Genomic DNA, 23,848 nt, shown 5'->3' on the forward strand with positions numbered 1-23,848 from the left:
CCCTTAGAATCATAGCTAAATAACATTTGTCATTTTAAAAATCCTCTGGATTTTCCAGCTTTTTCTTCTAGGGTCTGATTCAAAGCCCAGTGAAGCCAGCGGAAGACTTTCCATAGACTTCCATGGCCTTTGGATCAAGCCTTTACAGGACAGTCCAGCACAAAATATCATGTGGGAGTCTCTCTCTACTTTATCTTAAATGAATGAGAAATGGTGCTAGTAAAGGCTAAAACCCTACTACAACTTTTCCAATTACAGTGACTGCAGGAAACTGTGAAAATAAGGTTGTGCTCTTCAGACAAGTTAACTAGCTGTGGCATCTGAAAAATAAAAGGGATATTAAACTGCTCTATATATGACTGTATCCAATTATTAGTCCAAGATTGATATCTATACCATATAAAAATGGCATCCTCTAGAATACAGCTGGGGTAGTTTAAGCTACCTTAAATCACTCAACCTACAATACATCTGAAATGTTAATTAAGCAACTTTTTTATCCTCACCTATGCTCTACTGGCTTTAGTAAAAGCTTGTCTGCCAGGGTAACTCTCCACAGGTACCTCCAATTCTGTTTGAAGTTGGTGATCGGGGCTTGGCTCATAACATTCACAGTAGATTTACCTGAAAGATCAATAAAAGCATGTTCAAAGCTAGACTGGCTTCATAGAGCCCAGGATTTTATTAATTTATATAAACTTCCTAAAACTTTTGCTACAAAGGAAAAAGGGAAAACTTGAAAATATTCACATTGCATAGTAAGGTAAGGAAAATGGCATTGAAAAGTTTTGGAATGAGTGTCCTTTTCGACACCACAATATACAAATTGGGATGACAGAATAATACAAACATAGACCAAGATTTTCAAAAGTGATGAGGGATTTTGGGTGCCCCTGCTTTTAGGTGACCCCTGAAAGGGGCCTGAATTTCAGGAAGTCTTGAGCACCTGACCTTTGAAAAATAAGGCCCTTTTAAGGTGTCCCAAGTTAGTTATTTCTCATGCTATGTGGACAGCATAGAGGCCATCAGAAACATTATTTGCCTCCATGATGTTCTGTCCTGAACCAAATCTGGTGCATTATCAGATGGAAAGCCTGTAAGGATAGATATTTGTTTTAAGGTCTTCTGTGGGGCCTTTTCCATCCTGCTTTCACTAAGTCAAAATCAAAGATGATTCTTGCAGAGAAGTAGGTAGGCATTCAGAGCAAGTGACCATACCCCTTTAGAGAGATGGGTTGAGAGAGTGGGACCTGTTTGGTTAGAAGATGGATTTCTTTATTCAACTTGGATTTGAACCATTTGATGTTTTCCATCACTCAGAACTGCTTCATCTGAGTGGTGCCCATCTTCTTTTCAATCCTGACACTGAGGGATTATGTTTCAGGATACTGACCACCGAAGCACTGTATATCCTCAGCTTCATCTCTCCACTTACCAAGGGGTTTGCTTGTGAAAGATGTTCTTGATGAAACGCCGCATTACTGGTGAAACTTTTGCAGCATGGGCATCAAGTTATTTCTCAGTGCCACCCATGTTATCCACAACAGGGTTGAGGTTGGTGACATCACTGATGATCTCGACTGGGTGGTGGGGCTGACTGGTCTCAAGTTGGGGGCCCAAAAAACGGAGTCCCCGCATCATAGTCGCTATGTGACAGAGTGCTGGGCAACAGCAGCTAAACTAGCACTCTGGTCACTGCAATTCCAATTAGTTGCCTGGGAGTAAACCTGACTCTGATAGCCAGGCCTAACTGATAGATTGGGGAAGGGCTGGAGAGAGCTGTGTGGCTCATTATCCCATTAGCCCAGAAAGTAGAAAAGGCACAGGACGGAAGGGCCAGGGGGAGAGAGTGCCAGATAGAGGCAGGGCCTCAGAATCCATCCCAAGAGAGATGTCTTAGAGAAAGATCTCCTACCTCTCCTATCCTTGACCTAGGGTTCTGAGGATGCTATGCAGGGGAACACTGTAGATAAATCACACATGGTGTTTACAAGCAGAGAGTCTCCAAGTGGTCTGTGTGTGCGGAGGAATACAGAGGTAGACTGGGTGCCCCTATTACACATGGGGGGCTTCTTTGGGATCCTGCCTTGATCTCTGCAGCTGGAAAACCTCCCTGGGAGAGGACAGTGTGAGGGTTTGGTAGCCTGGATGCTGGAGAAGACCCTGCAATGGCTGGCAAAACCACAAAAGGGAATGCAGGAGATGCTGCAAAGCTTCCACCTGGAGAGGCAGGTGTTGCTAGCCTGGCTGGCAGAGCAGCAAAAGAGTCTACCCAACTTCAACTGAGAGGAAACATGTGCAGCAGCACTTACTACAGAGGACAGTGCACTCTGTGGTGAGAAATGGTAGCAGGGACTAGGCCCCTGTAAGATGGGCCCTGCAGATGATCCCAGTGCATACCTGAGTATCTCTGAGAGGATGGCTATGGGTCCAGGCTGAGACAGGGGAATCTGGACCTTGCGGCTAGCCCCATGTTTGACCAGGGAAGCAGAAGCAGCCTACATGACTAAATGATGAGCAGACCTGAGACTACAAGGTGGTTAAGGTGGCCATCCTGGAATGGATAGGCCTAGTCACCAAAAAGTATCAACAGCACTACTGACCTGGAGGATGGACTGGAGGTTTGGGACCCTGGGCATTTGCTTGAAAGCTGATGGTTGGGCCACCCATTTGCTGAAACTGGACCCCCAGACTATGAAGGAGATTATGGATGCTGATTTTGGACCAATTCCTCCAGAGCCTCCCTGAGAACAGATGGGTATAGGTTAGGTGGCATCAGCCAGGTAACTTAGATGTGTCCGTTAAAATGACAAAGGAGTATGTGGAGGTGAATCTCACCAGGAAAGAGGGCCTACCATTTCAGGGATTGTATCAGGGGAAGAAGTCTGGGGAACCCACATCCAGGAAGAGCATAAAAAGAAAATGGAAGAACCATGAGGTGTTTTGAAAGAGACTCGTAGCTTTTCCTGTCACCAGTGTGGCTGTCAGAGACAGGTGAAAAGAGACTGCCCACTGGAGTGCAGTTTTGCTGAGTTCTGCAGTTGGCCTGGGACTTGAGGGACTGGGAAATAAAATAAACTGTCTACCATTTCTGCGACGGTGGGGAGCAAGTGTCCAAGTGTCTTGGTAGACACGGCCTCAGCATTCTCTCTGGTCCAGCAGGAGTCGATCAAACCCTACTGTCTGAAACTAGAACATGTCCATGGGGTTAAAACCCAGTGCCCTATGTCAGAGATACCCTGGACATGCGGGGAAGGTCCACTTAGAAACAAGTCAGGAGAGAAGATAGGTTTGCCCTACTCCCCATTTTGTTGGGCACTGACTGAAGGCCCTTCCCATTTGCAAGACAAGCTGGTGTTGGGGGCCCCAGGCAGAGAAAAATAAAATCCCAGTGGGAGGAAGTGATACCCAAGGGAAAAGGAAAGGACAACCTAGAGGTAGATGCCTCTAAACAAGAAGACACAATCCAACGTGAAAGGGGAGAAAAGAGAGTTCCCCAATGGACTGAGCAGGAGAGGACGGAAAACTAGGTAGAAGGCTAAGCCACTACTTGACAGGAGACTGCAAGCCAAGATGTAAGGGGAGAAGGAGGAGGGAAAGGAAAATAAGGATATAGAATTGGTGGGTAAAGAGAACTCAAGTTCATTAATGGGGGTGGGGTGGGCCTTGGGAAACCCCTCCCACCAGCACATCAAGGGGGGAAAGCTCAGAGTCAGTATGGAGGATTAGGAGAACGAGGGGGCTGAAGATGATATGCTGTTGTAAATAAGGTGCTGCACAACACTGTGAATGTAATGGGGGAACACTGTAAATAACCATGTTATGAGCATCTCCATGCGGCCTGTGTGTGCAGTGGAAGACAGAGACGGAGGGGTGACCTAATATAGTGACCTTTGAAAATCTTTATAATGGTATCTCCATGGCTGACTCTTATCCTTTCTATTATGATCACAATAGGAAATCTCTTGTAATAGGAAATAGTTAGTCTTCATTGTTAAAGTGCAGCAAATACTGATTCATTCTCCCCCACAGTATATAGTTTAGTAGAGTACAAAATCAGAACTTAAAAACCAATCAAGCAGCCAGCAAGACTTTGATCTCTAAAATGCTGGAATTATCTTTAATCAGAAGAGATTTATACTGGCTAAATAGTAGCTGAATTAAAGGTGGAATTCCCATCAGGCTTTGTTCATTTAAGTTTCTCCTTTCTTCCACTAATAAAAATATCCTCTCAAATATCTCCTGTTTAGTTTTTGAGTGGGATTTGTAGTAGTCAATTCTCAACTTCAGAACTGGTTTATTCTTCCATATCTTCAGTGGCAGCAGTATTAGGTCTCATGTCAGCCTGGAAGCAGGAAAGTAAAAAAGCAGGAGAACCTGAAGCATTAAGAAAGAGTGTTCCCAAATGTGTGATGGGACTATCTCTGAGAGTGTCATTACTGGGGAAAAAAAGTGTGTTCTTTACTCAAGTTGCCTAATCCTAGTTTGCTAACTTGGTTAAAATAGTAGTGAAGACACAGCAACTTGGCTTTTAACTCTAGTTAGCAGGTCAAGTTCAACCCCAGGCTTCTAACCAGGTTAGCTAATCTGAGTTAAGACGACACCCTTTTTTGCAGCGAAGACATACCCTGAGGCTACATCTACACTTGGAACTAGAGGAGTGATTCCCAGTTTGAGCAGCCATACTTGCACTAGCTCATCAAGCTAGCATGCTAAAAATAGTAATGTAGACATGGTAGTATGGCAGCAGCAAATGGTGGCATAGGCTAGCTACCCCCTGTATGTACCTACATGGTACGGGCTGGTTTGTACTCAGGGATGCTGACCCGTGTTGCAGCCCATGCTGCTGTGGCTATTCTACTCTTTTTAGCATGCTAGCTCAATTAGAGCTCGTGCAAGTACATCTACTAAAGCTGGGAATCACACCCCTTGCTCCAAGTGTAGACATAGCCTCAAAAAGAGAGAGTAGACTAAGGCTATGTGGCTCTTGGGGGAAAAAAATCATTGATATAGTTTGGATGTTATTATGTATTAACATCCAACTAGGAATTTCCTTGAGAAGGTGCTCAGATACCATGATTTGGGGCAACACTATAGACAAAAAATGTCAACCAATATTCATTTGAAAGTTATTTAAACCTCTGCCTGCATCTCTTTGCGCTTGTTTTCCACCAGTATTCTAGAATACGAGTTTGTTGGCAAGAATGTTTGTTGTGGTAGCTGTTTTTATAGGAATATTGCAGACTATTCACAGAAAGAGTTATGCTCACTTACTCAGGGCAAATAAATAACGTTATGCGACTCGTGTGCCTCATCAAATCTAACCTGCACAGTTTGAATTGGGAATCAGGATAAACGGCTCAAAACCAATATAGAGTGAAAATTATTTGCAGAACTATTTACTGAATAATTTCAAAAACGGAATGACCTTGAGAAAAAACGAAAATGTTATTTATTAAAGAGAAGTAGGAACCAATCCAGCAAAGACTTTAACCTTAATTTTAATCCTTTAACAGTCTTTGCTAGCAATTAGTAATGAAGGCATTCAGATTTTTTTTTTAAAGATGGTTTCAATTAAATATAGTCATTTTTTTGGAAATGGAAAATTCAGTGAAAGTTTGTTTTCCATTTTTTGACAAATTCAAATATAAAAAATGTTTGGTTTTGGTTTTGCATTGGAAAGGTGGAAATTTTCCATAAAAGGTTCAAAATAAGCAAAAAAGATTAATGGAAAATACCATTTTACCTCTTTGACTAATTAGCAAATTATAGGGGTTACAACAAACCATCCAATAGTTCTGGTTCCATCCAATAGAGGGCAGAGATACACATTAAAGTAAACAGGGTTACTCACATCCTTAAAGTTAAGGGATGCTTATCAGATGCAAAACTTTTCAGGTAAAACTACACTAGTTTTCTTTATGGAAAGAACAAAAAAAAGCAATGAGAACATCTTTGCATAGCACATACTTCATGCATTTGTGATATCATTAGCAGGAAACACAGGGCATGATGGGAAATTAGGTGGGCTAACTAAATAGTAGTACTATGACTTTTTTCTCCTCTGACATTTGCTAGCATTGTTCAAACCAGTTCACTGGTCCATACTGTTTATAGTTACAGATCTGCAAAACAGTCTGATCTGCCAAATCAAACCTATTTGAATTGAAGCTTGGCATCAAGGTGCCAATCTCATCCCTCCATGGTCATGAAAGATTGGCCAACACAGGATGAAATTGTTTGCACAGCTGGGTTAGCTAGAGAAACTGCAACCCACAAGATGGTCTCCCCTACTTGCGCTTCCTTCAATGGCCTCCCTGTCTTTCCACCCAAAAGGCAACTAAGGTAGGTCCTGGGTCTTGCTGGAGGTGAGGGGTTGCTGGGAGACAAGGTGCATGGGAGAAAGGGGCCCACTGAGTCTGTGAGGGAGAGTATAGTGGGAAGAGGATCTTGGAGATGTGGTCACCTCGGGGACATGGTAAGGAGGAGGGGATCTTTAGAGGGGAACTAGGGCTTTTTTTGTTTTGTTTTGTTTCCAATGAAATGGCAGACATTCATTCATTTCCCAGTCCACGTGAACAAAATGGCAGGGATGAGTCCATGAAGCTCTTGGCTAACTGAACCCAGCAGGATTAGTACTGCCTTAGAACACAATATCTGGATACTTTTGTTCCTGCATGTGATTATAGCTGTAATTCTTCATGGAGCTTTCTTGCCCCATACCAGGGCACAATAAGACCAAAACAATACTCATCTGTGAATAAAGGCTTTTATAAGTAGCATACCACTGAGTTCTGTCTAACTGTTCTTTCTTCTGAAGGTGGAATTATGAGAAAATGCTGCCTCTTTGTGAGGAAAGATCTAACTGACGCATAGTAAGCAGGAGTTTAACATTTCTTGTTTTCCTTTTATTTATGGGTAACTAGGAGAGCTACTCTTGTAGCTACAAAGTAGGAAAAAGTTACCCCCAGATTCAATTTTCACACAGAGAGAGCTGGGTAAAACACTGTTAATAAACACCCAAAGAGAGGATATAGCTAAGCTGTGCTTACGGACATCCAGAGCTGCATTATTACTGTGTTCTAATACACGGTGCTAGTCAGTCAAACATTCTTTTTTTAAAAGAAAAAAAATCACAATGAGGTCCCGATTCCCAACTCCTCCATATTAACAGAAATCTTTATTGCTTACCTTAATACAGCATTTGACTCTTAATGTGCTTACTGCATGTCTCGGCACACTTGCAGATGAGATAGAGAAGACAAGAAGGATGTCATTATGGGTTACAGAGGTGACGCAGTGCAAAAGATAGCCCTACAATGTTGGTTACTGAGCCTTCTGGGAGGAGATGATTTTTAAACAAAACAATAGAATGTCAATCTTAGGATAAATGCTGGTGAGTGATTCCTCTGTGTTGTGTTTCATACACAGTGAACATGTCCACATTGTTTCCATGAAACCTATGTTTCAGCAGAGCAAATTAAGGGTTTATTTGTTGTCATCATCTATTCCCCAGTCAGGTACTGCACACAGGGATTTAGGCTCTGATTCTGCATGTGAAAAACCAATGTAAGTTTTGCCATTGATTTCAGTAGGGACAGGATCAGACTCTTACACACTGCTAAAGTATTCTTGCTTGATCCTCATTCTGACCACGTCACCCCACTCTCCGAATTCCTCCACTGGCTTGCTCTGCATCAGGTTTAACATTCTTATTCTCTCCTTCAAGGCCCTTTAACTCTGATCCTCCCTATTTGTCTGCTCTTGTCTCTTACACTGTCACCTCTGCCTCCTACACTCTCCCTATGAGTCCGGCTTTGTCTGTCCTTTCCTCAGTTCACCACAGAAACATCTCCATGCCTTCTTCCATCCTGCCCCTTGTACATATCAAGATTTCTCTGAACTAATCCACAAGACCAATAACCTCTCCTCAGGACCCATTTTCATGACTATAACTGTGACAAAGCAGCCAATTAATGATAGCCGAGGGGGTAGATGTGGTTCACTAGCATTTAATTTATATCTTTACAGTATCTAGTCACAATTATGTTCAAAAATTTAAATTGTATGAGTGACGCTTCCTAGGGGTAGCCAGGGTTGTGAGGAACCCTGCTACCACCTTCCCTTAGCATGTAAAAGTCTTGTCTGTTCCTGATGTGGATCAGCTCTCTGACTCCACCAGCTTCTGGCAACACAAGCACTATCTTCCAGACCATCACAGGCCTCGTTGTCTCTTTTCATGTTAGTGATAGGCACATACCAACCCCCGAATCCTCAGCATGTCCCCCTGGAGTGCCCATACCCTGATTTGCTGAACACTCACAGAACTCAGGATCACCATGCTACTTAACACACAGCACTTAGATATATTTATAGTGAAAACAACAATATGTTTACTATCAAAGAATGAGCTTCAAATGATAGTAAGTTAGAATATTGGAAACAAACGGTTAAATGTAAAACAGAATCACTTTTCTAGAGACTAAACTTAACTCACAAGACATTCTTTTGTTTTCTACAGGATAGTTTACCCCAAGTCCTTTTCCCCAGCATTTTCATCCAGCGTGACTGAGATCCTCCTTTTGTAAAATCCATCCCGCTGGCGACTTGTTTTCCCAGTTTGAAGGCTCTGTGATGTATCTCCATACACTCAGATATACCTCCAAAAGTTCATTGTCTTTACTTGTAAATAGGATAACCCCTGCTGTCTGGTTTTCTGCAGCACCCAACATTTATTCATTGGCATTTGACTCTATAGGCAAATAGACTTCCATTGTACGACACACAATGGTCAACCATGGAGAGATAAGTGTATCCCACCTCCTGTCTGGAGAAGTCTGTCTCCATGCACGCTACCTCTGAGTGACCTGCTTTTAACTACAAGGACTTACAAATGTAATTTTCAGGATACATACATAAATACTTATATGTTACCTGCACATATATTTCACAATGATTATGATGACCCGTGTGACACATGCTTTCAGTGGTGAACTTACATGACCCCTTTTGGTGAACACAGAGGATACTTGTAAGAATATGTACCCCTGTGCCCTCTGCCAGTGGACATCAAGAGGTCCTTGGGTCACATCATCTTGTATCAATATTTAACTGTATCCCCCTCCTGAAATTAATGGATTCATTTTACATGGAAAGTGGTTGTAGGTGAATTTTGAGGTTGTTATTTGTGTTTATAGGAGAATTTTAGGTACTTATGCCTGTGTCCCAGTGTAACAGGGCGTAGCAGGTCCCCCCTTGGTCCTGCCTCTGCTCTGCTCCAAAAATCACTCAGAGACCTTCTGACTCAGCAGTCTCTAGCGCAGTTTATTTACACAGTGCAAACCCACCACCTCTCACCACATATCGCTGGGGTTTCCAGCCTTAGGGGCTTCTCTTTCTTACAGCCAGGAGGGACGAGCTACCCCTCTCCTTCCACTCTCTGGTTTCTCCTTCCCCCTTTGTTTCCTCCCTCTGAGCCTGTCTATGGCCCCAGGCTAATCAAGCTGGCAGCCTCTGCCAATCAGGCTCAGGTTCCTCGAGTCCGCTCCAATTCACCTCCCTTAATTGGAGCTGGAGTGACACAGGGCTGGCTCAGCAGTTCCTGGTCAGCACCCTGTAACAACCAGTATCACATTAAATAGAACTGGTGGGAAATTATTCAATGAACCATCCTATTTCAAACAGTACTACATTAATGTGCACTCTGGAATTTTCTCTGTGCGCCAGCAGGGTCCATATGGCTAGTTAGTACATGACACTCTGGTGAGCATTAAAATTTACACCCCTGCTGGTATGGACTAAGCCACTGAGTAGACAAGCCTTAAGTTTTGCTCCATGATGTGACTGAACTGTCACTGAAGAGAGAGACAGAGAGAATTTCACTGCATCAAAAATTGAGAATTGCCAGACGTTATCCATGGTTAGACAAAATACAAGATCTTTCCTCTGTCAGTCACTAGGAAACCAAGTTATCCAAGAGGTTTCATGAAGCATCACAAGTTGAATGTTTAACATTGCCAAGATAAAAATGTGAAAGTTTTCCTGCTGTTAATGAGACAGAGGTGAATATAAACAATAAGATGCCTTATAGCTATTTTCAAACAGGAATCAAAGCTGTAATTAAATATAAAGCACTGTCAATGATAGGCCCTTTAATGTAACATAACTCGGTTTCCCTTTCGCTATCAAATACCTTCACCTAGACAAAAGCTGAGTGTGACTGAAAAGCGCAGGAGAAGAAAGAGTTGTGCTGAAGACTTTCTTCTTGTTACTTAAGCATGTCACACAGATTCTGTAGCTCAACAGGAAAACTTTCTTGACTGGAACTTGAGTATGATCTTCTTCCAAAGTGAATGTTAATTCTAGCAACATGAGCACCGTTGACTTGTGTCCTATGAGGCCATTTCTTCTGTAGGCACATAGGGATCCATTGTGACTTAGACTACTCACCAGCACAGTTAGAACTGTTCTTACAATTCCTACACAAGCGCTTCAGACCCTGGACCTGGGCCGTGCACCCATTTACTCCCCTAGCCCAGAGCAAGAGGTCTGAGAGAGTGGTGGGGAGTTTATGAGAGAGGTCAAGAGTGGAAGGCACTTTGGCTTCACTTGATATACTTGATGGCCAGTGTGAGTGAGTCAGCATGGTGTAGGAAGTAGCACTAACTATACTGCTGTCATGGACCAGAAGTACATTACTACATTTACACACATGTTGGAACTAGGAAAAAGCGGACTGTGAAACCTGTGTCTCAGATACACAATGTGTCCTTGAGCTCCTTGTGGGGTGACGTTTATGCACTAATCCTTGGTCAGCCGTGTTGTGCCTAGAGCCAGAATCTAGCCCACACATGCAAATAAAGACGGGGTCCCATCAGAGTGTTAGGAAATAGACTGGAGCAGTGTTGTGCAAAGACCAGGGGCTGTGCCAGTGACAATTATGCATAACTAATTAAATTCAGCCTCAGCCCAGAAGTGGTGCCAATTCTTAAATGGCACAGTAAAATTCTCCACTCACTTACATCATGAGTAAGTGGCTCTTGTGAGAACCCTCTCCAATTTATAAAAATCCCTCTTGAATTGTGGGCACCAGAAATGGACACAGTATTCCAGCAGTAGTCACACCAGTACCAAATACAAAGGTAAAATAACCTCTCTACTCCTACTCAACATTCCTGTTTATCCATCCAAGGATCACATTAGCCCTTTTGGCTGTGACATTGCACTGGGTGCTCAGGTTTAGCTGATTAGCTACCAGGACCCACAAATCTTTTTTCAGTCACTGATTCCCAGGATAGAGTCTCCCATCCTGTAAATACAGCCTATGTTCTTTGTCCTAGATGTACACATTTAGCCATATTAAAGTGTATATTGCTGGCTTGTGCCTATCAGAGACTGAGTTGTGGGCAGTCTGGCCTAGTGGTTGGACGAAGAGTCTGGCCTACCAGTTAGAACTGAATCCAGACAGAGCAGGTCCAGGATCAAAGCCAAGGGTCAGAGCTGTGAGTCAGAGAACAAAGCCTAGACTGAAGTGTTAACCAGAGTCACAACCAGAAGGTGTAGTGGAGAGTCACAGTCAGGATTCAGAAAGCAAAGCCTGAGATGAAGGCTAAGGCAGAGTTGTAGTCAGAGGGTGGAGCTGAGAGTCTGAGCTAGGAGCAGGGCTGTCCCTAGGGGGGTGCGGGGTGTGGGACATAGGAGCCGAGTTTCTAATATGCCAGGGGGTGCTCCCCCCGGCTCTGCGTAGGCCCCTCCCCACTCCACCCCTTCCCCCAAGGCCTCACCTCTGCCCTGCTTCTTCCCACCCCCACTTCATCCCGCTTCTTCCCGCCCCCTCCCCTGAGCGAGCTGCGCCCTCGCTCCTCTCCCCTCCTCCCCCCAGCGCCTCCTGACACCGCAAAACATCTGATCTGCGGCAGGCCGTAGGCGCTGAGGGGGAGCAGGAAGTGCTGATCAGCAGGGCCTTCCGGCGGGCAGGAGGCACTAGGGGAGCGGAAGGATCTGGCAGGAGGGCTCCTCCTTGTCCCCCCCCTCGCCTGCCCGCCTGCCCACCGGCCGCTCGCCTCCTCACCCCACTCACCCGCCCGCCTCCTGCCTCCCTTCCCTGCTCGCCTCCTCACGATTTTATCAAAGCAGGGTCAGGGGAATCACCTCGATTCACCGTACCCAAGGGATGGGTCTGGCTAGGAGTCAGAGGTTGGTCAGGAAGAAGCGGGCTGAGAAAGCAGTGAGCAGCTACTGAACTGCTGCATCTACTGAGCTTAGGTATCAGCCTGCTGACTACTTCATCCAATCATCCAGGTGGCACAGTCAATAAGCGCTTCTGTCAGGGACAGCTGTGTTCTTTGGGTTGTCAGGAGACTGGCTCTGGTGCATGCTAGGCCCCACACCTGCTCGATGATGAGTCCCCATTTACAATTGCATTTTGAGACCTGCCAATTAGCCAGATTTTAATCCATTCGGTGTGTGCCATATTAAATTTTTATATTTCTAGGGTTTTTTAATCAAAATGTCATGTGGTACCAAGTCAAATGCCTCACGTTAGTCTAAGTATATTACATCAATACTATTACCATTATCAACCGAACCTCTAACCTCATAAAAAAAGATATTAAGTTAGTTTCACAGGGTCTATTTTCAACAAACCTATGTTGACTGGCGTTAATTATATTACACTCCTTTAATATTTTATTAATTAAGTCCCATAGCAGCCGTGCCCGCTCCATTATCTTGATGCCATCACTTCAGGACCTGAAAATCCACATATTACAGTGTATTTGTTGGGCCACTTACAGATAGATGCCTCCATCTTTCATGCAAATTGTAATTCAGCAGAAGCTGGTGTGAGGGAGCACTGGGTTTTGTGACTAGTGGTGGAAACACTTCACAATGTTCAGAGTAGTGTTCAGTTTAAATGAGCATGAAAATATTGAGATCCTAATCTTGGACTTTCTTGACAAAGTTGAGCTGGAATGTTCACAGGAAGTTCGGAGGTTTCTGGTACCTTCTGTTTCTAGTTGGGTCAAAAATAACAGGAGAACAGAGAGGCTCTGCTCTTTCGCTGCCAGTCCCAGCTGGGAAGAGGCTCCCAAAAATGTAAAATAATGGGATAAAGGGAGGGAAGATAACCCTACAGTAACCCTCCCAAAGTTCATTTCTGGTTTGGTTCTAGAGCTTGTATAGGTTTGGAGGGTTCTGTTTTATTTCTCAACCAGGTCACCCACACTGAAGCCTAACTGAAAGAATCCTTGTAACACAGGAAGCAAAAGACCTCCTGCTGAATCACCTAGTCGAGGATTTCTCAACCCATGAGTTGCGAGCCACAGTTGGGCCACAAGGGGGCACTGGCTGGGCTGCATTCCACAGGTTAAGAAAAAAAATCTGCAGCCACTAAATCCCACCAGGAACCAGAGCGGGGAGAGAAATAGCAGCTTAATCATTCCCCCTCTCCTTCACCTGCTCTTGCGAGTCTTGCTGCAGCTTTTCATCACCTTCTCACGCCTGTACACTACTCAGTTCCAGGGCAGCAGCCTTCGAGAGTCTTTACTGAAATCCAAGGACGTTATAAAGTACCATTTGCTGAGCAGATGGCTTTCTTGAAATCAATGGGGAGTTCTGCCTGAAAACCAATGGCATGGAATAACCCCATGTGTTGCATTTCCGTCATCCCATCCATGAAGGTCCTGATCTTGCAGTTAGCTTCATGCAGGCAAACTGCTGCGCAAAAGTCAGCAAGACTCCAGATAGGCATGGGAGCCTCCCTTCACAGAACTCATTGTCTTTTTCTCTATCTAAGGTACTACCATGACCAAATTACCGTAGTATGTGAACACCTCACAGTTTTTAAGACTAGGTATTCATCCTCACAACAACTCGGTGAGGTAGGGCAGTATTATTATCCTCATTTTACGGCAGGGGAATTGAATCACAGAGAGATTCAATGACTAACTTAAAGTCACATGGGAAGCCTGTGAGGAGCAGGAAGTTGAAAACAGGCACCCCAAGTCCTAGGCTAGTGGCCTAACCATTGGACCATCCTTTCTTTCTGCAATAGCAAGGCTTAATTTTGTAATTGTAAAAGCAGCATTCTGCTTAGTGTGGACTCTGATCTGTTCTCTGCAATGCTTTTGTTGGGCTTTTTAAACTCTTCATTCCCGTCTTCTTGTTTTAATGTTTAAAAACAATGTTCAAGGCCTTTGGGTTTCAATCCCCAAACACCCTCCAAACCTCACAAAAGCACTGGAAGTACTTCACAACTAACAAAAAACGGTTCTGCAATCAGAATAAATCAAATTATAGCTTTCCCTTCATAACAGTGGTGTTCACCTTCTTCCCAACTAATTATTGCCTATGTGGCTTATAGCGCTGTGTTCTGAAAAGTCCTCCAGAACCACAGAGTTTCTGTGAAGTAACATAACACACGCATTGCAGTCTGGTTTGACTGATTGATTGACGAACCCCACTGCAGTGTATATAGTGCTGTGCTAAATGTTATATATGCCCTTAGTGGGTAATTTCAGGAAATTATGAAAATGCAGTTCTTTTAAAAGGTTTGGTAATGTAAGTCAAAGAGACACTTAACAGACCCAGTGCTGATTAGTGTGGGTGACCACAGTATACTGGAGTCTTTGATATTTCTTGGCTTTTTCTTGGTTTCCCTGAGGCCCTTTGGACAAAGCAAGAAAGATGGCTGAGACACCCTTGGCCTTCTGGGAGACTCAGTGACATTTAAAGGCTGCTGGGGCCTATTCTGCTAATATCTAAACTAATTAAAATCAAATCATAATTGTAGGAGCTTGTTCACTGGAATTCTAATAAGCCTTGCAGCAGTACACACTGAATGTTGCTACGCTAAAGGCTGTCTTCATTATGTGAGAACAATATTTTGCTATGCGGAGAATTGTTCCCAATGATTTTTCTTAAGCTTACAACCAGACTTCTTATATAAGTAGTGTCATTCCAAATGTAAGATGAAGACTTATTTCAATGTGTCTCCATTGAACTCATTTTTACTGTCTCATGTCAGAGGATTTTCAGCCCATATCTACAATCCTAATTCTCACTGGGCCAGATTGTGATGCTCTTACTCATGCTGAATAGTTCCTTACTCCACAGAGAGCTTCACTACAGTAAGCAGGACAGCTCAGGGAGGAAGGTATTGGTTACTTGGAAAAAGGATAGATCAGTGGTTAGGGCCACAGTCTAGGAGTCAGGAGACCTGGGTTCACTTTCTTCCGCCACTGCGGACTTCCTGTGCAACCCTGGGCAAGTCACTTAGGCCTGGATGCACAGAAGTAGCTAGGTCTGTCACAATGCCTAGAAAATCATTGGGGTTCACAATGCCTGAGTTAGGTGCTCAGGCTCCCTGTACAATGAATGGGGAGAGCTAGGTGCCTTAGACAGTAATTCACAAAAAACAATATGTTAGGCCTAGGTAGCCGATGGCAGATGCTGACCACGGTGGTGTGTGCTAAGCCCCGCCCCACTCCTGGAGATAGACACCTATCTCCACTAGCCATTCTCAGAATGAACCCTCGCTGTTTTAACAAGAAGGGAACAGGGGTATCAGACCTCCCACTTACCCTTTAGCCCCGTGGCTAGGGTACTCAGCTGTAATGTGGGAGATCCCCCAGTTCAAGGATCCCCTCCATCTGACAGAGAGAAGGGATTTAAACAGGGATCTGCTACCTCTCAGTTGAGTGCTCTTGCCATTGGGGTGGCCAAACTGTGGCTCGTGAGCCGTATGTGTCTCTTTTAAAGTTAAAGTTCAGCTTATGGAGCCCCTCATGCCTCCCCCACATTTTCTACCTACCAGACTGGGGGTGGGGGGTCCCTCAGGGCTACTACCCTACGGCAGTGTGGTGGGGCTATGGGCTTCTGCCCAGTGGGGACGGGGGTCCAGGGGCTTCAGCATACCTGCTGGGGCTGAGGGCTTTAGCAGGAATGCTTAGGTGCTGGAACTAAGGGTGCTGGGGGTGCTGCCATACCCCCTGGCTTGAAGTGGTTTCCATCATATACAGAATTTACAGTTTGGCTTGATGGCTCTCAGCACCCCCATTATATAAATTGTTCCAGCACCCCTTGCAGGAGTGGGGCTGAAGCCCCGAGCCCTGGCAGGTGCCTGCCACTGGGTTGAAGCCATGAGACCCTCCTCCCCGCAGGGCAGAAGACCCTAGACTCATCACCCTGCCACAAGGGTGAAGCCCTGAGTCCCAGCAGGCATGACTGGCTCTTAAACTTTTGAAGATTATCATATGTGGCTCACGGTCAGTAAGTTTGGCCACCGCTGGGCTATAGGATATTCAGATGTGTGTGTGTGTGTGTGGGGGGGGGGGGCACTCTCAGTCTCTCCTGTGGAAGCTGTTTCACTCTGTATAAGTAACTAAAAAATCTTGAGTGCAGCGGCGCCGGCTCCTGGGTCTCCCACATCCTGGGTGAGTACTCTAACTACCAGGCTATGGAGTCATTCTCATGTTTATGCTTGTCTTCTCACTCTTGCTCTCTCTGGCCCAGCCAATGCTAATTATGAAGTGTGCTGACCATGTGGGTGCTGAGCCTAGCAGCCTGCTAGGCAAGATTGAGAGCTGAGGGCTTCTTAATGAGGCTTTGATCCCTAAGCACCCATCACTCTTAATCAGGTGGCAGGGCTACTCATTAAGACCAGGGCTTTCAAAAGCCTGCTCCTAAGCGACCAGAGGAGCTAGCGAACAGGAGCGACTAACAGGGGAGTTTTGCGAGGGACTTTACAGGGGGAGCATGAGAGGGGGCTACATACACTTAACGTCTTTAAACATAAGACAAAAAAGCACCCCCTGATAAAAAGAAAACAATAACAAAGGAACCAGCTGCAGAAGTAAAAAGAGAATGCAGGCAGAAGTCCAGCAGCAGAGTGGGGGGCTACCCTCTTTATTGCACCCAATGCAGCATGTATAATTACCTGCCCTATGGGAAGGTGGCATATGTGTGCATTCAGTGCAAGGAGTTCCTGGCCCTCAGAGACTGTGTACGGGCTTTGGAGACCAGGGTAGCTGAGCTGGAGGAGCTAAGGGAGACAGAGAGGCACACAGATGAGACATTCCGGAACACAGTAGAACAGTCCCATCCCCGATCTGACAGCCTCTGTGCTGTTGAGGTGGATGAAAGCCTCAGGGAAGGAGAACATACAACTGGAGCAGAGGGAAACGATCCCATAGTTGGGACTCTCCTTCCAGATGATGTTGTGGTATCCTCTCTCACTGAGGGAGGGAGTTCTCCAGGGGAGGGAACTCCAGTTATTAGGAAGAGACAGATATTAGTAATGGGTGATTCAATCATTAGAAACATAGATAGCTGGGTTTGCAATGACTGGGAGAACCACATGGTGACTTGCCTGCCTGGTGCGAAGGTTATGGATCTCTCAAGACATCTAGATACACTTATGTGCAGTGCTGGAGAAGAGCCAGTGGTTGTGGTATATGTAGGTACCAATGACATAGGGAAGGATAGGAGGTGTTGTGAAGATAAATGCATTAAAGATTGTTAGGTGTTCAGCTACTATGGTAATGGGGGTTAGATAAGTACTCAAGATAGAATCTGGTCCACAAATAGTCCCAGTGACTTCAGTGGTATGACTTGTGTGAATAAGTGCACGCCAATGTAAGGGCTGCACAATCAAACCCTATGGTCATGATAGGGTTAACTGGGTTACCCAGAGTGTTATGGGATGGAGTCATGCTCCCTCCCTTACTTCCTCTGTGCAGTTATGATTCAGGTATATAAAGCAGCAAATTCCCAGCCTGCAGATCTATAAGTAGACTTCTTTTTGTTTCAGTTAGTGGCCCTTTACAAAAAAACCTTAAAATTATTTCTTTAATAAATCATATATTAGTGGAAAACATTACCTGGGCTGGAAGTACCAGGGTTTTTTTTGCAAAGTGCTACTAGTGTTATACGATGGAAGGTGTTTTAAGTTCAAAAATCATCTGTAAAACCTAATATCTATTTAAAGTGCCATTCATAAAATCATAGAAGATTAGGTTTGGAAGAGAGCTCAGGAGGTCATCTAGTCCAACCTTCTGCTCAAAGCAGGACCAACCCAAATAAATCATCCCAGCCAGGGCTTTGTCAAGCCGGGTCTTAAAAACCCAGTCCAGTGCTTCACCACCCTTCTAGTGAAATAGTTTTTCCTAATATCCAACCTAGACCACCCCCACTGCAACTTGAGACCATTGCTTCTTGTTCTGTCATCTGCCACCACTGAGAACAGCCTAGCTCCATCCTCTTTGGAACCCCCTTTCAGGTAGTTGAAGACTGCTATCAAATCCCCCCTCACTCTTCTTTTCTGAAGACTAAACAATCCCAGTTCCCTCAGCCTCTTCTCAAAAGTCATGTGCCCCAGCGCCCTAATAATTTTCGTTGCCCTCCACTGAATTTTCTCCAATTTGTCCACATCCATCCTTTCTGTAATGGGGGGCCCAGAACTGGATGCAATACTCCACATGTGGCCTCACCAGTGCTGAATAGAGCGGAATAATCACTCCCTCGATCTGCTGGCAATGCTCCTACTAATGCAGCCCAATATGCCATTAGCCTTCTTGGCAACAAGGGCATACTGTTGACTCATATCCAGCTCCTTGTCCATTGTAATCCCCATGTCCTTCTCCTCAGAACTGCTGCTTAGCCAGCTGGTCCCAAGCCTGTAGCGGTGCATGGGATTCTTCTGCCCTAAGTGCAGGACTCTGCACTTGTCCTTGTTGAATCTCATCAGATTTCTTTTGGCCCAATCCTCCAATTTGTCTAGGTTACTCTGGACCCTATCTCTACACTCCAGCGTATCTATCTCTCCCCCCAAATTAGTGTCATCCGCTAACTTGCTGAGGGTGCAGTCCATCCCATCATCCAGATCATTAATGAAGATGTTGAACAAAACCGAACCCAGGACCTACCCCTCGAGCACTCCGCTTGATACCGGCTGCCAACTAGACATTGAGCCATTGATCACTATCCGTTGAATCCGACTATCTAGCCAGCTTTCTATCCACCTTATAGTCCATTCATCCAGCCTATACTTCTTTAACTTGCTGGCAAGAATACTATGGGAGACTGTATCAGAAACTTTGCTAAAGTCAAGGTATATCATGTCCACTGCTTTCCCCACAGCCACAGAGACTGTTATCTCATCTTAGAAGGCAATTAGGTTGGTCAGGCATGACTTGCCCTTGGTGAATCCATGTTGACTGTTCCTGATCATCATACTTTCCTCCAAGTGCTTCAAAATGGATTCCTTGAGGACCTGCTCCATGATTTTTCTGGGTACTGAGGTGAGGCTGGCCATCTGTAGTTCCCCGGATACTCCTTCTTCCCCTTTCTAAAGATGAGAACTATATTTGCCTTTTTCCAACCATCAGGGGCCTCCCCTGATTGCCGTGAGTTTTCAAAGACAATGGCTCTGTAATCACATCAGCCAGTTCTTTCAGCACCCTCAGATGCATTGCATCCAGCTCCATGGACTAGTGCATGTTCAACTTTTCTAAATAGTCTTTAACCTGTTCTTTCACCACTGAGGGCTGCTCACCTCCTCCCCATACTGTGCTGCCCACTGCAGCAGTCTGGGAGCTGACCTTGTCTGTGAAGACCGAGGCCAAAAAAGCATTGAGTATTTCAGCTTTTTCCACATCATCTGTCATTAGTTGCCTTCCCCATTCAGTAAGGGTCCCACACTTTCCCTGACCTTCTTGTTGCTAGTTAATTGAATAACTATAAAGCACGTGAAAAGAAGCACAATGGAATGAGAAGATTTCTTTTATGTTGTCCAAGGGGGACAAGAAGTAACAGAATGAAATTAGGAATAGTAAAATACAGGCTAATGGACCTTGATAGAAATGCAAGGATCTTTTGCTGACTCAGTCTAAGGTCAGCTGCTGGTACTCTGCATTGAGAGGCAGAAGGTTTTTTTGCCTACTCGCCATGATGTTAGATCAGCTGAATTCTCCAAGCTCCAAAACAGGAACATAAAGGGAACTGAGCCTTTGTTTGCAGCAGAGGAAATTAGTGACAGGGACAGAGGAGGCCCTGAGGGAATATCCCTTGGAATAGCCAAGCTCAGGAGAAAGCTTAGTCCTGAGACTTACATTTTGGTGCTATTTAAGTTAACAATAAAAGCAAACCACATGAACTTGGGCCATGCCCATGTAAGTAGATTTTGTTTGGAGCAGAATGGAGTTCAGGAACATGCTGGTCCCTTATGGTGGGATTTTCAGAAGTGCTGAGCATTGGCCTAAATCTGTAACTCTGCTCTTACTGAAGTCAGTGGGAGTTTGGTCATTGGCTTCCTACTGGGAGCAGAGTTAGGCCCATGCTGAGCTCCTTAAATGATTGTTTGAACCCTGAGTGAAGAATTGGGAAGAAGGTTTAAGATGAATTACTAAGGTTTATGAGCCGACTCTGGTAAGGAATAGAAGTTCTGGAACAGCCTTCCAAGGGGAGCAGTGGGAGCAAAAAATCTAACTGGCTTTGAGACTGAGCCCGCTTGATAAGTTCATGGAGGGGATGGTATGATAGGACTGCCTGCGATGGCATGTGGTCCACTGGTGACTGCCAGTAGCAAAAATCCCCAGCTGCTGAAGATGGGACACTATATGGGGAATGATCTGAATTACTACAGAGAATTCTTTCCCAGGTGTCTGTCTTGTGAGTCTTGCCCACATGATCAGGGTCTAACTGATTGCCAGGTTGGGGTCGGGAAGGAATTTTCCCCCAGGTCAGATTGATTGAGACCCTGGAGGTTTTTCAGCAGCATGGGGCACAGGTCACTTGAAAGTTTTAACGAGTGTTAATGGTGAATTCTAGGTAACTTTAAGCCTTTAAACCATGATCTAAGGACTTCAGTAACTCAGCCAGAGGCTAGGGGTCTATTTCGGAAGTGGGTGAAGTTCTGTGGCCTGCAATGTGAAGGAGGTCAGACTAGATGATCACGATAGTCCCTTCAGATCTTAAAGTCTATGAGTGTGTGAGTTGAATGAAAGTTTTATGACTGCTGATCAAGCACGCACTTGTAGGCTCTTTTCTGAAGTTTACCAATTCCCTTTTTAAAACCACGTATTCAGTGTAGCTGTAACTGTCTAATGAAATACTTACGTAGGATAAGTAAGACCTTCTCTACTGATAAAAGATAAACTTAAAAAATCTGATGTTGATGTATTAATAATTAATCATCTTTTTCACTAATGCCAATAAGATGTCCACATCCACCCCTTTGTAAAATCACATTGAAGGTTACCAAGTAAAATTATTATTACTGTGCTATGAGTAACTGTTCTTATTCACTGGGGATTAAATCCTGTCCTATAATTTTGAAGTCAGTGTTTTGTGACTCGGGAGATCATAAAGGGTTCTATGTACGTTTTCCCCATTCAGCTTTTCCAGCTAGACCAAATGGTGTGCATTTTTATGGATGGGAATTCTATTGCAATAATATGCCTTTGCTGACATTACATTTTGAATATATCTTTATTAGGCTGCATTTTAATTTCATTCGGTATGTTCTCATTAAGAACTGTTTGCTCCCTCAGGCATTTTTTCAAGCTAACTTTTAATCTATCTATTGTCTCTCAAGGCCGTAAAAGGTAAAGCCTATTTGAATTTTTATATAGAAATCTGCAAGATATTTTCCGATAGAACTTCAGGCATGGATATACCTGCTTTCACAGGATACAGTCTATTTTCCCTATCCAAGCCAATAAATATGAAATAAATTAACTAACACGTATTAATGTGAATGTTTTTTGGAAGACAAACTGCTTTCTTCAAAAAATAAATTTTCTGCAATTGCATTTTATTGTGGGTTATTGCTCATGAAGCATCTCTCTACCTATTTGTACTGCTAAGATCCTGTTATCCAAATATTGGACGACAATTCAAAGTAACAGAAAATGCACCCAAAGGGACTACTATTTTCTCCATCTCCCCACATCACCATCTCCCCCTCCACGCAGCTCTTTTCCTTTATCTATTATGTCATCTTAGTATTTCATTAATCTTTTCAAGATGACTACAAAGGGTGGATGTATGATCATATGAAGAAATGGTATCATTGACTAGGGATGCTTTGTGGGATAGCATGACATTGCCAGGATGTATAGTAGTGATGGGAGTTATACCGGTTATAAAAATGTTCCAAGGTTGCTTATTATTTGCATTATGGTAGCACTTAAGCTAGGGGCTCCACTGTGCTAGCCACTATAGACACAAAGAATAAGAGAGAGGCCCTACCCCAAAGAGCTTACAATCTAAGACAAAATAGGCAAAAGATGGGAGATAAAACGAGGCACAGAGACTTTTCTAATATGAAAAGCAGGTTAGTGGTTATGATGAAGCAAGAATCCAGATCTCCTGTCTTCCACTCCAGTGCCTTATTCACTAGACCAGACTGACTCGCTGATCATCTGTATATTCCCAAACCTGAGCCCCAGTCCTAAAATCTGATTCAAGTCATGGCTGTTCTTCATAAACACAGGTGTCTGCTTGTAGATTCATAGAGTCTAAGGCTAGAAGGGACCACTGTATAACGCAGGGCATAGAACTTCCCCAAAATAATCCCAAGAGACCATCTATAAGCAAAACGTCCAATCTTGATTTAAAAAATTGTCAGTGATGGAGAATCCACCACAACCATTGGTAAACTGTTCCAATGGTTTATTACTCTCCCCATTAAATATGTATTCCTTATGTCCAGTCTGAATGTGTCTATCTTCACCTTCCAGCCATTGGATCATGTTATACCTTTCTCTGTTAGATTGAAGAGCCCATTATGAAATAGTTGTTCCCCATGAATGTACTTATAGTCTGTGATCAAGTCACCTCTTAACCTTCTCTTTGTTAAGCAAAATAGACTCAACAGTCTCAAGCACTATAAGGCATGTTTTCTAATCCTTTAATCCTTCTCATGGTTCTTCTCTGACCCCGCTGCAATTTATCAGCATCCTTCTTGAATTGTGGGCAGCAGAACTGGACACAGTATTCCAGCAGCAGTCACACCAGTGCCAAATACTGAGGGAAAATAACCTCTCTACTCCTACTTGAGATTCCCATTTATGTATCCCAGCCTCACATTAGCTCTTTGGCCAAAGCATCCCACTGGGAGCTCGAGTTCAGCTGATTATTCACTGATTATGGCCCCCAAATCTTTTTCAGAGTCAACTGTATGAGCAACTTGTAGGATCTGGGTTTAATAGGATCATTCAGCGCTGAGAAAGGACTCCTGGAATGTGTCGACAGTTCCTGACTGGTCTACAGATAAGCTATTGTGAAAGAACTATTGCTTTAATTCGGCATTATTTGTTTTGAGGAGTTTTGTGCTACCTTCAGCAAAAACAAAAAGAAAAAATCCTCTGTAAAATAGGTCAGCAGTCATAACCTCAACCAGACTGGCAGCTCAAGGCAGGCTCAGCCTTTGCAGGTAGCTGCACATTTAAAACACTAGTTGTTCGATGCCCAAAATGTTTGTTTTAAGCTCTACCAATTATTATTCCAGACACGTTAGACCTCATCAATATAGCATGCGAATGGCTAACAAGGAAACCTTTTAATTGTGAGTAATTGTGCCTGTCTTAATTATTCTCTGCTTGTGTATGTGTGTGTGCGTGTGTGTGTTTGTGTCTGAGCGTGTATAATTTATATATATATACATATATATATATATATACAATACAAATTCACCCCTTTTCTTTTTCATGGCATTTTACTGATGTGAAATGACTTCTCATTCATCTTTACAATTAGCATTGATTCCCCCTGCAAGGGCCTGATCCTGTAATTGTTACTGAGGTGAACAGTCCTGCACTGGAATAGTTCTGTGGAAGTCAATGGTGCT

The sequence above is a fragment of the Chelonia mydas genome, chromosome 3 (assembly GCF_015237465.2).
Source record: "Chelonia mydas isolate rCheMyd1 chromosome 3, rCheMyd1.pri.v2, whole genome shotgun sequence".
In the NCBI taxonomy this organism is placed as follows: Eukaryota; Metazoa; Chordata; order Testudines; family Cheloniidae; genus Chelonia; species Chelonia mydas.